Source organism: Lissotriton helveticus, chromosome 2_1 (genome assembly GCF_964261635.1).
Source record: "Lissotriton helveticus chromosome 2_1, aLisHel1.1, whole genome shotgun sequence".
In the NCBI taxonomy this organism is placed as follows: Eukaryota; Metazoa; Chordata; class Amphibia; order Caudata; family Salamandridae; genus Lissotriton; species Lissotriton helveticus.
Genome location: NC_136059.1, coordinates 536,399,852 through 536,416,186, shown reverse-complemented (window position 1 = coordinate 536,416,186; position 16,335 = coordinate 536,399,852). Strand labels below are relative to the sequence as shown.

Genomic DNA, 16,335 nt, shown 5'->3' with positions numbered 1-16,335 from the left:
CCGATTGGGAAGAGTCGAGGATGTTGTGTTCTTCGATGAATGTGGCGAGTTGGCTGTTGCTGTTCCTCCAGGCCTTTTCGAGGTGGTGGCAAGTGGGTCTGGACTTTTAAAGTTCGGTGGTAAACCATCTGGCTGTCTTGGCGTGGGTATTGTTGTTTTTCTTGAGGGAGGCTATGGTGTTGGCGCTGTCCGAGATCCAAATATGCCGGGTTCGGGCTGCGGTGTTGGGGTCGTTTTCCGCAAAGGTTGGGGTGGACTTGTTGAGTGAGGAGGTGAGCAGGTTGTCTGTGATTTTAGTCCAGTTTCTTCGTGGGAGCAGGTGCTGGTGTCTGTAGATAGTGGGTGTTCGGACAGTTAAGTGGACGCAACGATGGTTGGTCCATGGGAGTCCGGTGGTGTGGCTGAAGGTGATGGAGTTTCCTGTAGTAAAGAGGGGGTCGAGGGTGTATCCTGCTGAGTGCGTGGGCTGGCGGAGTCCAATGTTGTGGAGGTTGTCCAGGAGGGATGTGGTGTTGGGGTCCAGTTGGTTGTCGAGGTGGAAGTTGAGGTCTCCCAGCAGGATGTAGTTGGTGGATGCGATGGCCTGCTGGGAGATGATGTTCGTGATGGAGTTGGCGAAGGGTCCGCGGGATCCAGGGTGTCGGTAGATGAGGGTTCTTTGGAGGGTGGCGGTGGGGCTGGCCAGTTCTTAAAGTGAAGGTGTTTCATCAGTTCTGTGGGCACGTCGGGGAGTGTGCTCAGTCGGAGGGTGGATTTGTGGACGATGGCGATTCCTCCTCCTGGGCAGGTGGGTCGGTTCTTCCTGGAGATCTTGTATCCTTGGGGGATGGCGATGGCGATGTCCGGTTCCGAGGTGGTGTTGGTCCAGGTTTCGGTAAATAAGGCTACGTCCGGGGTGGTGCTGTCGAGGAGGTTCTAGATTTCGGTGGCATGTTTGTGGAGGGATTGGACGTTGAGGAGGCTGGATTGGTCGCGCTGGTCGCGCTGGTTGTGCTGGGGGGGGGAGGGGCAGCAGGGGCAGCAGCAGCCGGGGACAAATGGGCAGGAAGGGAGGAAAAGTAGGTAGAAAGGGAAAAAGAGAAAACAGCAGAAAGCAGAAAGGTGAAGAAAAATAGATTAGGAAAGAGAGAAAACAAGAGAAAATTTGAAAAAACTGCGGAAAGCGGGAGACAGAGGTCCACTGGACCACCAGGGATGAGGCACAGGTGAACCTGCTGGTGGAGGAGGGCCTCGAACACTCACACTAGGGAGTGCAGGGGCTGGGGGAAGGCCTCACTCAATGGGGAGCTGCGAGGGTGGGAGAGCAATTTCACTGACAAAGAGTCAGTGGTCTTGCTCGCTTGTCCACGCAACGGTGCCATTAAGTAGCACTGAGTCGTACACACACAGACACACACAAACCCAATTTACACTAGTACATAAATATTTGCAGCCTATAAAATTCTACAAAGGCCAAATTGTATTTTATTTTCATTTTTTTAAAATACACCAATTATTTTTCATAAGTGATCATAGATAATCTTTCACAAATTGTTTTTAAAAGGAAAAAAAAATTAGCCAATAGGCTGCAAGGTAAAGCTGAGCTAACAAAGGGGGTTGCTCATGACTATGATGATGAGTCTTTCGGAAAAGAACTAGGATTACAAGTAAGCAACATTTCCTTCTCTTCCAAGGGATCCTCATCAATAGTCATAAGCGCTGAATAGAATAGCAAGCCCAGCCCACAAAAGAGCAGTCACGAAATGGACATCCTCACCAATCACACAAATAGATTCCTCAAAGATGCCTCCCTTACTTTAGAATCTTCTCTGGAGTCTGAATATAGAAACAAAATGCCTAGTAAAACTATTGATCAACCTCGAGGTCGCAGCCTTATAAATCTCTGAAAATGGAGACATTTCTAGGAAGGGTTATTGTAGCCACTTTACCTCAAGTATCATGATCTTTAGGTCTACGATGTAAGAGTCTCTTTGCCAACTGGTATGCAAAAATTATACACAAAACTATTAATCACGAAATGAACTGCTTTGTAGAAGGTAAACCTGTTCTTGTTGGCCCATAATTTATGAAGAGCCTATCAGATTGCCTAATATCTTTAGTTTTGTCTAAATAGAATTTCCAAAGTCTTGATACATCAAGGGAATGCAGAGATCTCTCTCCTGGAGCTGCTGTGTTAGGAAAAAGTGCTGGTAAGGAAGTAGTTTAATTTACGCTTGTTGGAAGCAGAGTTTTCATCTCTTTCCCTGCCCACAGACATGCGAGCAGGGAAAGAGATGAAAGTGTTGCTCCCACATGCAGGGAGCTGCATTTCTAGCAGCTCCCTGCAGGCAAGAGCAATGCCGGGATGTGGGGAGCTGGATAGGACTGCGGTGCCTTGAAACTCCCCCACTGTCCCTATCATTGCAGACTGGGTGTCCTGGGTGGCCTTCAGGGCACCCTGGGAGACGTGGCCGGGCCCTGGGGGAAGGGGTCCACTGGGTCGAAATATGCTGAAAGAGAGGGTGTTGTGCAGCCCCGCCCCCTCTCCCCCCCCCCATTGAATTTTAGCTGGGCCCCAGGGTCTAAATCGTCCTGAGGAGGGGGGGAATAGCATGTGGCCCTTCAGACCTCATACATTTTAGACAGGCCACAGGGATAGCCAAAATCAGCCCGGGAAGGGGGGCATGTGGCCCCCCTCCCATTTTTGTTAGGAGTATGCAACGATCCAGTCCAATATCCCCATCTCCGTGGATAATGCGGCCCATTTGATGAAGGAATTTTCTTATCCTCGAATGTGATCAAATCTGAGATTTGACGTGGGGACAAGGCCACCATTCAAGGGCCCTCCGAGCTTTGGAGCACTCCAGTCTGCTTTGCTTCTGGTAAGTTACAGGAATAGTTTATTTGACATGAAATTCCATTTATGACCCCAGTCAATGAGGTGGTAACTGGCATCAACTTACATATTTCCATTCTCTGGACTATCCTCTAAACCCAACACCAAGTGGAGTTAATGACAGCCTTGATAACAGCTTCATTAGATGACTGCAAATGTATCTTTATTGGGCTCCTAACAAAGAATTTTTACAGACTGTAAAGATCTCAATTTCAAACTACCAGACTGTGCCGGAAGCTGAGGCGGCGCTACCACATGCCACCTTTGAATGGGCAACCAGGGATCCCAATGGACACAGAATCAACTTTTAAGTTTTCTGCTGAGTTCACCTGCCTTACTGAGGCAAAGATCCAAAATAATTCCAAAAAGTAACACCCTTTTACACTTCCACATTCCTGAATTTGTGAATGGTAGGCTTGGTCACCCTATAGTTTAGAAGCAGGACTTTGAAGTTCATGTTCCCAAACTTTAAAATGTGCTGAACCCAACCCTGAAAGCAGAGCCTAACTTTGATGTTTCATGAAAGGCTTGAAAACAGAACGTGTCTTGTTCACCTACAATTGACCTTCACGCCCTAGGGATTTAGGATACAGTAATCACATCTTTTCTGGCAACCCAACAAAATGACTTTAGCATATCTACAACACAAGACAACTGAAAACTAATGCTCTGTACGATTTAATACTTCTTAATAATCAAATATAAACATCAAAGACAATCCCACGAGGATACTGCACAAGCATATTCCTCTCTATTTCTTAGGGAAATCACATATCGGTAACAGCAGCTCTTCCCCCTTTCCTGATAGAGGATATATGTTACTGTACGTTCATGCTGAAGAGATTGTATTGCTTTCCCCGACCTGTATGCAGGGGAGGAGGTTATGTGTGGTGGTTTTCTGTGTAATGGTAAAGAATACCTCAATTTTATAATCTTCAACTCTGCCAGATGTGACATAATCAGCTTTGATCTGCAGTTGGAAGACTGGCACCCATTGTCTTACAGACGTTTTAAGGCATATGCTTATAAGTTCCAGGAACAAAGGTTAGCTGGTAAGAACTTTACTTTTTAAAAGACTATCGAGATAGCAAAAAGTGTAGGAATGTCTCAAGAGGGGCGATGGAGGTAGTCAGTCATAGGAAAAAAGTGTAAAAAAAATCCTATCTTATCAAGCATTATGAGTGTTATGGGGTCTTCGGCGATATTCACTCTAGTGTTGTTGGGTGGTACCAGACATCAATTGTAGCTGATGTTGTATTTATACTTCTTAAATATAATTATTTGCTTTTTTACACAGACTCTGTGTCTGAACAGAATATTTGTAAGTCAAACTACAAGCAATTAATTTGGTCTGTAAATCACTGGAAAGCCCGGGTGATCTCACCAATGTGTGCCACTGAAGCACAACTCTGGAGTCTATACATCTAGAGGCTGTGTATAGTCCACAGACTGTGTCTAGTCCAGTTTTCACTGCCTGTTTTAGCTAAATGGAAAATATATTTACCATGCTTAACTACCTTTCTGGTGGAACCTCTAGTTATCTTTAGATTTCTCACCTGCTGAATATCTCCACGCGTCAGACTGTATCAGAAACGTTTGACATAGCTCTACTGTGCCAATAGGGGGAGCTGGCTTCATCTTGGCACCACAAACAATGCCACAGTTACATCACCAGAGCCATAAAGCACCCATCCCAGCGCAAAGACGTCAGATTCTGATTACATTTTTCCATGCCTTTAGAGACAAAGACAAGTAAGCAATATCAATTGTGGCAGTGCAGTTCGGCAATCTACAATGGAATCGTTTAAATGTGGCCTAATATTCTTCCGAATGGGAAGGTGGGTGGGATCACGTGAAATATCAGCTGATAGATAGTTACCACCAGAAAGAGTTACCAGAGGTAAGCAACTTTTTTTGTCTCTGGATGCTTCTACCTGCAGATTCCTCAACTGTTGAATCGATTCCAAATCAGCACTCCTTCCAGGCGGCGGGTTTTGAGGGCTAGCCAAACTACGGAATCCTATGGTACCCAGCATGTGAAACAGCCATCCCGTCTCACCTCTGAATCGAGATAATGTTCAGCTAACCAGTAGTAAAGTGCTTGTGCTCCTGCTTTCGACATAGTATAATTGGTATACACCTGATTAATGTAGTTAATGTGCTTTTAAGTCCCTAGTATATAGTGCCAAGTGTACTCCGCACCTGTAAATTAAATGCTATCAGTGGATTACAGCACTCATTGTGGCACTGTAAAGCATGTCTCCAGACCTACCGTTGTTGCCTTGCTGTGAAGTTTTAAACTGCAAATTTGACCTGTCAAAATAAATCCTTTTTGACAGGCCTAAAACTTCCTCCTAAATATTACTAAGACACCCCTACATAGGTTCTATTGCCCATAAAGGATGATGCATGATATTTAAGATGTGCGGGTGTGCTGTCATCAGGTCAGCGGACTCACTGTGGCAGCGGTGCTGGAGGGAGGACAACTGGCGACGGCTGATGTAGACTCTGGATAGCATCAGAAATATTTAATAGGAAATGGAAGGGATGTACAGTGCAAGGGGAGAACCTCCTGGTGGGAGCCAAACTAAGTCTCAATTAGACCTATGAAGCCTGATGGTACGCACAAATCTCGATCATGGTATGAATAAGAAGGCCTGATCAACTCCTGGCGCTAGGAACTTAGGGTAGGCCTGAGGCGATGCAAGAAAAGGCTGCCATGGTTGAGCTGATGGTAGAAGTCCTGGAATGGGTGCATTGGCAGAGGCTCCTCAGAAGGAGTGATCTCCAACAATACTGGCTCTGTTGACTACTCCGCACAAGGCGGAGAATGTCATCGAGACTCACGCATTGACTGTCTTCAGTGTCTTGGAAAATCATCTCCATGCTTTCTCTTCTTATGTTTTCATCTCTTTTACTCGAGCATTTAAAAGGAGAGGAGAGGATCTGGATGGAGATCTTGACTTGGACCAACGTTGAGACCGACGATAGTCATGGGCCATGAACAGTTTGGTTTGCTTTTAGTGATGGCTTTGGGGTTCATGGTGTGACACAGTTGGCACACACAAGCAAGAGGTGCACCTCAATCCAAGGCACCACAAGCAAACCTTGTGGGGGTCAGTGATGGCCATTTTCAATCCTGATATCATTAACACAAAAGACCACTGGGGTCGGGGGGTTCAGAGAGGAAGAAAACCGGAGTATATCCTCCCTAGAGATACATTTCACAAAAGATACTCCAATCACACTATAGTATGACAAGTTGCCAAATAGTGTGTACTCTAAAGATAAATAAATGTCTGTAGTGGTAAGGATTGCACACTTGCCCACCTAGGGTATAAGGGTCATGCTAGTCATGTCCGTGTTTGTTAAGGGAAGAAAACTAGATCCTATTAGTTACCCTCACACACCCTAGTGGTGTCATGCTTCATCATCGGGTCACCCCGACCCCTAAAAGTCGAGGTGGGCTCAACCACAGTGTTGGGTAGCTCTTTAGATAGATGAAGGAAGGGGGACTTAAAGATAAAACACCTGAAACTGACCCCTGGTTTCCCTTTATTCTTGGGTCAGATCCGGTTATTAAAAAATTACTAAAAACTGGTCTTTTTTGGATTTTAATGGTCCTAAGACCCTAATGCCAGTGCTGACATGTTTCAGTCCACGAGGGCCATAAAGGTCCAGGACTTTCTTCAGGGTAGTCGAAAAATCCCCCTCTATGTGTGGGAAATTACAGGATGGAGGTCCCTATCCTATTCGTGTATCGAGGGAAGAGTAGCTTCTCCTCGTGAATATTAAAATGTCTTTGTATTGCCAGGCTCCATCTGTAGGGCAAAAAAAGTACAAAGGAACATGGTTATATATCCACATTGTGAATGTGATTTGGTGCGTAATCCATGGAGGAGCATGCTACATTCTGTGTGCATGCCATGAAGGTGGAGAACATGACCCCACTCAGTGCCAGTCATCCACTTTGTGATTGTGACAGGGTTTTAAAAAGTAACATATTCGTTGAATCATACTCTATGTTCTAGTGCCTAATTGGATTTATAGAACAGTTAGAGGTAGTGAATAAACCGTGAATAAAAACCAGTGATCGCAGTCTCAATTGCAGAAAGACACATGTTTGATGATTAACATACAGGTAATACCGTGCTCTCAACAGGGCACTCATACATACATACCACGTGCACGTTAGTATTTCAAAACTGTGCTGTCAACAGTCCATTCATACAAGCATACCATGTGTACTTTAGTATTGCTGTTAGCACTTACCCAAATTTTGGGGGCTTCGTGCGTCTCAACGGACCGGGATGTGTGGTGTAGTGGTCCTAAGGGTTTGATAAGTAAACGGAATATGTGGTTTAAAGGCATTATTCCGGGTAGTTGTATCCCCTAAGTACTGGAAAAGAGGTTTGTTTAAAAAGCGGGAATGCCAGGGTTAGTATAGAAATCCAAGGGGCCCAGCTCATGTAGGAGGCATGTAGCAATGATTTACTCAGTTCGAGGTCTCACCCATCTGCTGCATCTAGCGTAATCCCGGTCCCCGGCTCTGCGAGACTGAGCAACTGGGAGAACGGTCTTAAAAACACCTTTGGCCGAGTGTTTTCGCTTCCGGGAGTAGCGTTGCTAGAATGCGTAACCCGGAAGTGACGGGTGGACGTGTAATCGTCTGAACCCCGTGTTTCCGGTTTCATGAGTAAATGGGACAGGTAGTTCCAAGTCCCGTTTATTGAGAAACCTTAGTGCTTTATTGATAAGCGAACTAATAAACAGAAGTACTGATTATGGCTTGAATGTTTCAGCAGGGAAAGAGGTGTAAGAAGATGTGGTCTCCAAATTCGAAGTCATAAGGTGCAACCAACACATGATATTAGGAATGATCAAACATCTGGGTAATTACGGTGTTAATGGTGACATATGCATGACGGAGGAATTACTTTATTCTCAGTAAAGTGCACATGTCCCTCTTTGTAGAAGGTGTATAGAGAAACAAGAGGTCATAATGATAGTAGCCTTATGATTTCGTAGGCGGTTAGCACATGAGTAATCAGGATCATATCTGGGAACTCCATACAGTTTGTATAACGTCTATATCATGACATTATCATCTTTTTATCTGGCCCCAAGGTATGGAGTCATTTAATCCTACCTCATGTGTCTTTAAACGGTAAACCCACCGTTGTTCTTTCTCCAATAATGTTTTCTGTAAATTGTTGGTAGCTTTCACTTTTTCAATTACAGTCCATCTGATATCTGTGTCCTTGTGGTGATTTTCCACATAGTGGGCTGTCAGTCTGGTGGCTGTAATGGCTCTTCTGATGGTACTCCTATGCTCACAGATGCGAGTTTTTACTTTTCGTGAGGTCATCCCTACGTATAGCAGGTTGCATGGACATCTAATCAGGTAGATAACCCCCTCTGTGTTACAATTTGTATGTGACCTCTGTTCCCAAGGGGTTGATAACCCCAGATCGAGGTGCTTTGTGTGTTCCGTGAACTCGCATACTATGCACATGCCACATGGGAAATGTCCCATCACTGGTTGTGTATTCCAGAGGGTAGGTTGGATATTGGTTTTGGGTTGGAAGCTATTGGTGTGCACCAGAGAGTCTCTCAGACTTCTGTTCTTTTTGAAGGAGAACATGGGTCTCTCAAACGATTGGTTAGAAGTCAATATTCCCCATTTTTTATTTATGATCTTTTTCACTTCATTAGATGAAGAATTAAACTTTTTGTTTTTGTGGATTTTAGGAATTGTGTAGAACAAAGAAACTCTAGGTTCATCCTGGTTCTAGAATTCGTGTTCTTTTTTGGATATCCAGCCCCTGTCTAGAGCTCCTGTTGTCATGGTACTGATGGTCTTCCTCAGACTTTCTGTAGGATCTCTATTGATCTTTTGGTAGACTTTGGTATCACTTAAGAGGCTGAGGCATGCTGTTTGGTATGCTCCAGTATCCTGGATAACCGTCGCCCCACCTTTTTCTGCCGGTTTTATGATAATCCCCGGTCTTTTTTTCAAAACTTCCAATGTGGACCGTTCCTTCTTACTCAGGTTATTGAAGATGTTTGCATTCGGTTGAAGTTCCTCAATTTCTTTGATGACAGCGTCCCCAAATGCAAGTACTTCTGGAGGCATAAGGTTAGACGGAGGGAAGAAATTCGACCTGTTTCTCAGGGTGGTGTAGTTGCCTTCATTAGTAGATTCTTCTTTGTTCATGAAGAAAGTTTTTAGGCGGATCTTCCTGAAGAACTCGCTGAGTTCACATCTCAAGTGAAATTTGTCCAAATGTGTCATCGGGACAAAACCCAATCCCTTTTCCAGGACAGACATCTCCTCCTTGGATAAGGTGGTGCTAGAGAGGTTTACTATCATTCCCTCATCCCGCTTGTCCCGGGCTGTGGCTGGCCCCTCGTGTTGCTCTTCGTATTGGGCCCCGTTTTGTCTTCTTCCCATTGGATGTTCCTGTTGCCTCGTCTGCCTCGTTTGCCTCTTCTCCCACCCTGTCCTAAAAAATGTTGAGGGTAATCAGGTTGGAAGTATGGACCTGTCGGTTATTATGGGGGTCCATGATAAGGTCCTGGTATAAAAGAGCCGGGCCATTGGTACATCTGGGGTGGTCCATAGTTTTGGTTGAACCCACCTCGATGTGGTCTCCTTGATTTATAATTCCAATTTTTCTTTGACCCATCGCTTGAACCTCCATCTTGGTCTGAATCTGAGGATCCTGAGTGGCTCCCTCGTGAGCTTCCCGCGTCAGATTGTTGTTCTCCCTTATAATCATCCTTAATGTAGGCGTATACCTTGTCATGGCTGAATTTTGTGAGGTCTTTTTGTAATTTGGAAATCTTATTTTGCATTAAGTAGTCCTTATGTTCCGTTATTTCCTTGTTCACTTCTTCCTGTTTCTTTTTATATAATGTCACCTTGATTTCAGTGAGTAGATGGTCTTCACTGGTCTTGATTTTTATCTGTATGGCATCCGCTAACTGCTTCGCAGTGTTGATAATTAGGATCAACCAACCCCGCGAGCAGCGCCATGCAATAAGTGACCACTCTTTTTTAAAAAGAGGGTCATTCAAAAATATTCGTGGTGCGTTAGTCACCATCAGGCCCTTTGGTGCTGCGTTACCCCTAAGGTACTCTGTCATGATGGCCCCATGTAGCAGTGTCCTCATCTGACAGCGTTTCAATTCTTTTAGTTCATCCCAATTTTGTGACTGGGATAGACTTTGATTGATGTTTGTATCTGACAGCAGAGAGGGCCCGCTAAAATGGCCGATGCATCGTCATTCGTGTAACCTATCCCCATAAGTTCAGCCATTGCAATTCTAAAGATGTGTTACTAATGTATGTATTGAAAAGAGGTGCCTAAATCTGCAAGAAACCACTGGTAACTGGTATCATCCAAAGCCTATTCTAAATGTTATTTTATGGACCACAAAAGGTGATCCAGATAGTTCAACAAGAACCCACAGCTGTGCGCTGCTCAAATATCATTAAAACAAAAGCCCACTGGTACACTCCCCAGGGGTCGGGGGGTTCAGAGAGGAAGAAAACCGGAGTATATCCTCCCTAGAGATACATTTCACAAAAGATACTCCAATCACACTATAGTATGACAAGTTGCCAAATAGTGTGTACTCTAAAGATAAATAAATGTCTGTAGTGGTAAGGATTGCACACTTGCCCACCTAGGGTATCCTATTCGTGTATTGAGGGAAGAGTAGCTTCTCCTGGTGAAAATTAAAATGTCTTTGTATTGTCAGGCTCCATCTGTAGGGCAAAAAAAGTACAAGGCAACATGGTTATATATCCACATTGTGAATGTGATTTGGTGCGTAATCCATGGAGGAGCATGCTACATTCTGTGTGCATGCCATGAAGGTGGAGAACATGACCCCACTCAGTGCCAGTCATCCACTTTGTGATTGTGACAGGCTTTAAAAAGTAACATATTCACTGAATCATACTCTATGTTCTAGTGCCTAATTGGATTTATAGAACAGTTAGAGGTAGTGAATAAACAGTGAATAAAAACCAGTGATCGCAGTCTCAATTGCAGAGACACATGTTTGATGATTAACATACAGGTAATACCGTGCTCTCAACAGGGCACTCATACATACATACATAGTTGTATCCCCTAAGTACTGGAAAAGGGGTTTGTTGAAAAACGGCATGAAGTTCCCAGATATGATCCTGATTACTCATGTGATAACCGCCTACGAAATCATAAGGCTACTATCATTATGACCTCTTGTTTCTCTATACACCTTCTACAAAGAGGGACATGTGCACTTTACTGAGAATAAAGTAATTCCTCCGTCATGCATATGTCACCATTAACACCGTAATTACCCAGAGGTTCGATCATTCCTAATATCATGTGTTGGTTGCACCTTATGACTTCGAATTTGGAGACCGCCTCTTCTTACACCTCTTTCCCTCCTGAAACATTCAAGCCATAATCAGTACTTCTGTTTATTAGTTCGCTTATCAATAAAGCACTAAGGTTTCTCAATAAGCAGGACTTGGAACTACCTGTCCCATGATCCTTTACTCATGAAACCGGAAACACGGGGTTCAGACGATTACGCGTCCACCCGTCACTTCCGGGTTACGCATTCTAGCGACGCTACTCCCGGAAGCGAAAACACTCGGCCAAAGGTGTTTTTAAGACCGTTCTCCCGGTTGCTCAGTCTCGCAGAGCCGGGGACCGGGACTACGCTAGATGCAGCAGATGGGTGAACCTCGAACTGAGTAAGTCATTGCTACATGCCTCCTACATGAGCTGGGCCCCTTGGATTTCTATACCAACCCTGGCATTCCCGCTTTTTCAACAAACCCCTTTTCCAGTACTTAGGGGATACAACTATCCGGAATAATGCCGTTAAACCACATATTCTGTTTACTTATCAAACCCTTAGGACCACTACACCGCACATCCCGGTCCGTTGAGACGCACAAAGCCCCCAAAATTTGGGTAAGTGCTAACAGCCATACTAAAGTACACATGGTATGCTTGTATGAATGGACTGTTGACAGCACGGTTTTAAAATACTAAAGTGCACGTGGTATGTATGTATGAGTGCCCTGTTGAGAGCACGGTATTACCTGTATGTTAATCATCAAACATGTGTCTTTCTGCAATTGAGACTGCGATCACTGGTTTTTATTCACGGTTTATTCACTACCTCTAACTGTTGTATAAATCCAATTAGGCACTAGAACATAGAGTATGATTCAACGAATATGTTACTTTTTTAAACCCTGTCACAATCACAAAGTGGATGACTGGCACTGAGTGGGGTCATGTTCTCCACCTTCATGGCATGCACACAGAATGTAGCATGCTCCTCCATGGATTACGCACCAAATCACATTCACAATGTGGATATATAACCATGTTCCTTTGTACTTTTTTTGCCCTACAGATAGAGCCTGGCAATACAAAGACATTTTAATATTCACGAGAAGAAGCTACTCTTCCCTCGATATACGAATAGGATAGGGACCTCCATCCTGTAATTTCCCACACATAGAGGGGGATTTTTCGACTGCCCTGAAGAAAGTCCTAGACCTTTATGGCCCTCGTGGACTGAAACATGTCGGCACTGGCATTAGGGTCTTAGGACCATTAAAATCCAAAAAAGACCCGTTTTTAGTAATTTTTTAATAACCGGATCTGACCCAAGAATAAAGGGATACCAGGGTTCAGTTTCAGGTGTTTTATCTTTAAGTCCCCCTTCCGTCATCTATCTAAAGAGCTACCCAACACTGTGGTTGAGCCCACCTCGACTTTTAGGGGTCAGGGTGACCCGATGATGAAGCATGACACCACTAGGGTGTGTGAGGGTAACTAATAGGAACTAGTTTTCTTCCCTTAACAAACACGGACATGACTAGCATGACCCTCATACCCTAGGTGGGCAAGTGCGCAATCCTTACCACTACAGACATTTATTTATCTTTAGAGTACACACTATTTGGCAACTTGTCATACTATAGTGTGATTGGAGTATCATTTTCAATCCTGGCCTTTCAGGAAATTACATCCATAAGCACTGCACTGTGGAGTAACTTAAAGAGAAAAAGTTTTCTAATTAACACTTCGCAAATGAGAACAGAAAGCTCTAGATTCACGCTGAAGGGCATGGAAAAAAGGAAGTGATGTCAGTGTGCTGGAGTGGGCGCTTTATAGCTCCATTGAGGAAACTGTGGTGTTGTTCTTGGCGCAGATATGGAGCCAGCACCCCCTACTGGTGCAGGACAGCGATGCCAGCATTTGTTTATTCTAGACTGGTGCCTGGGGGGTACTTATCAGGAGAGAAAAATACAGACGGAAGTATCAAACAGAACTTTTCCATCTTTAGAATTGCCTCACAAAGGACATTGGCCACCTTCCACAAAAAATGGCAATGTTTGGCATTACAGAACACGAGTTCTAAGAAGCCGGATCTAAAAGTCTTCCTTTTCAGGAAATCTATTTATTTGTGCTCCTTATCTTTAGAAATAGTAGCACAGGTTAAAAGCACCGAGCTTCAGTTTTTCAGCCTCACACAGGAAACATGCACTGGCAAACTATTTGAGGACGAGTGTGAAAGGAGGACTACCAAATTATTTTGGGCAGGCTGCCTGCCAAACATATTTTATGAAAAACGAAAAGCTGGGCTTTCGAGAAAAAAAAAGTTTTCATGTTATCTTAGCAGCTATTAAATCAGAGACCATCTCTGACAACCATATACTTAGGCTGTCTTTTGCACGCCCTGTCATCTATTTAGGTCTTGAAACTTTTCAATGGCACTTTCATTGCTGCTGTTATTCAGTCCCTCTACCTTGCTGCTAGTAGTCCTTTTCCTCTTTCTTATTGAAATTTTCCACGTGTCAGTCTTTTTTGGGGGAATTGGGTCTTGGCATGATGTGTCTTATGAGCTTTGATCAGGTCATCTGTGCTTTGAGTGATAGTTCAGGTTTGATTTGATCAAGGAGACATCAGTTTACTTTCCTGGCGGTCATGGTATTCTTAATGTTTCCTCCAAGACTACTGCCAGAAAGGTATCTATGCTCTTTCTGTCACATTTTGTTTCAAGGGAATGTTATACAAAATGAAAAGTTTACAATTGAATGCAAATTGTGAATATTTTCAGAAACTGGTTGGCTGAGGTTTGCATTTCCAAAACACATTTTAGGCTCGTACTGGAGTAATAATTGACGTTGAATTCAGGAGTCTTTTTACACCCAGGTCCTTTCAAGTATATTCCTAGTCATTTTCAGTCTCAAAATACGACCTAGAATCTACTTAGAAGGGGTAGGATGGAAAAACTGAAATGACTAGTAAGTACAAGCCAAACGAAATACTACATGCAGTTTAAAAAATGATCGGTCATGTCAAATTGCATTTTTTACTGCCTCTAATCTTTTGGCTTTCGGATAGTTTTTAAGGAAATTATGCTGAAAGTGCAGTTTGCCATCTCTTTTTACAAAGCTTCATTTGGGAGAGGAAATTCCCAGCATCCCTGAGATGAGTCAGTCTTGTGTGCACACCATTAAAGTATTGTGATAGTCCACAATTGCCTGTGAAGCTGTGGCCCTTTAGCCAATTCAGGCACGATTGAGCTCTAAAAATGTAAAAGGTTTTATTATAAGAGAACCTCCGTAGCTCTAACTCGATTAACTTTGCCTTGCTTCTCTGCCGCAATCTGGGGTAGCTGTTTACACCCCTTTCTAAGTTCATCACCAGCCACTGGAGAGCAGACAGTTCTCCTGTGTTTTAGCTACAGAGCAGCACAATCTTGAGAGTGGAGGATTTTTATGTTTGCCATGCACATGAGTTTCAATTGAAGATCTGCACACCAGTCACCATCTCGACAATACCCTCATGGGATGGCTTTCCGCTTTTAAAATTCATATTTTTGGGACTTAGACAGCCAACAGTTCAAGAAAACTTTAGGCTGCCATTAGGGTAATGAGTTATAACAATTTATTAATGACTATTTATACAGCACGCACCACTAAATGTATGTGCGTGCATCCTTCTCCGTCCTAAGCGGGAATAGAAAAAGCGGGCCGGAGCCCGGCCCTGGGCCCTATGGGGTACGGCAGGACCTGGGGGATCTGAAGGTCGCAGACGCCAAGACTGGCCGAGCGGAGAGGGAGCGTCTTTTTGAGAAGCTAGACAACGCCAAGGATTATGTGGGCTGGACCCTGCAGGGTCTTTGCCCCAACACCATCTCTATAAGCGCGTAGCAGAGGGCAAAGTACAATCCCAATGTCATGTCTCAGGATACTGCTCTTGGGCTGATCCAGTTCGCACTGGCCTCTGGGGTGAATTTGAAGGAGGCGTTTGTCCACATGGTGGGCCTAGCAGAGAAGTACGAGAAGAAACTAAAGGGCAGATTCCCGGAGCTGGGGGAGACTGCCGGGGCGAAGGCAGAGTCTCTCTATCCCATGGTCAGTGCTGCCAGTACCTGTGCCAAGGTTGCCCGAGACCCGGCTGTGAAAGGATGGAAGTTCTTGGAAGGTCTAGGGGATGTCGGCTTGGAATACGGATCCCTATAACCGAACGACCCCAAGACCAAAGATTGGCTGGCCATGGTAATGGGCCCCGTCTTCGGCTACTCCCAGTTTGCGCGCTTTCGCTGGAGTACTGCTCAGACAATATTGGAAAGCAGAGCAGTGCCCGTGCACTGGGATGACAGCAACGAGGAAGGCGATAAGGAGAACAAGAAGAACGCTGCTGCCATGCTCTCGTACTGCACTAAGAAGGACACTGGGAAACGCCAGCCAAACTGCTTCTTTCACAAGAGGAAGTTGGAGGCAGTGTGATCTGTGAGTGTCCACTGCCCCCTTAACTACATCACTGACCTATGCATCCTAGAGCAGAAGAATTTGGTATCACAGTGCGGTGTAATCAACTACTGCATTTCGAAGTCTGTAATACTGGAAGATGTTCGGTCACACAGACAAGCTCATGTCTGAGAGCTGTGGCCAGTGGGTATCCATGTCAGAGAGCTATGACCAATGAGTATCCATGTCTGAGAGCTGTGGCCAGTGGGTATCCATGTCTGAGAGCTATGACCAATGAGTATCCATGTCTGAGAGCTGTGGCCAGTGGGTTACCATGTCAGAGAGCTATGACCAATGAGTATCCATGTCTGAGAGCTGTGGCCTGTGGGTATCGTGGAACCAAAACATAGGCCAGTGCTGCCCTCTGAAATGGGTGTGCATCCAGGACCTTGGCATTCACATGTAGAACTTTCACAAGCAAAATGCATATGAAGCAAATGTTAATTGGACTGTTTGAGGTGGTCTGTCAGCAGTGTGGTTAAAGCATCACCAACCTGAAGGGTGAAACATGATTTTATTGTGTTCAAATGCATGTACGGGCATCTCCCTGTCAAGATTCTCATAAAATTTTACTTATTCCCTGGTTTCATGGGCTTTTGAACTAAAATTCTCA

General features: G+C 44.5%; 1 protein-coding gene, 1 long non-coding RNA gene and 1 pseudogene across 3 annotated transcripts in view; 2 read left to right on the top strand and 1 right to left on the bottom strand.

Annotated features, from left to right (window-relative positions):
- The window catches only part of CENPH (centromere protein H), a 213,946-nt gene that overhangs the window by 13,000 nt on the left and 184,611 nt on the right, over window positions 1–16,335 (bottom strand). The gene's annotated exons all lie outside the window — the stretch shown is intronic.
- LOC144818115 (uncharacterized) overlaps window positions 1–16,335 on the top strand; it is a 345,075-nt gene that overhangs the window by 181,032 nt on the left and 147,708 nt on the right. The window lies entirely within an intron of this gene.
- On the top strand, window positions 14,892–15,701 carry LOC144819102 (ribonuclease H2 subunit A pseudogene; annotated as a pseudogene).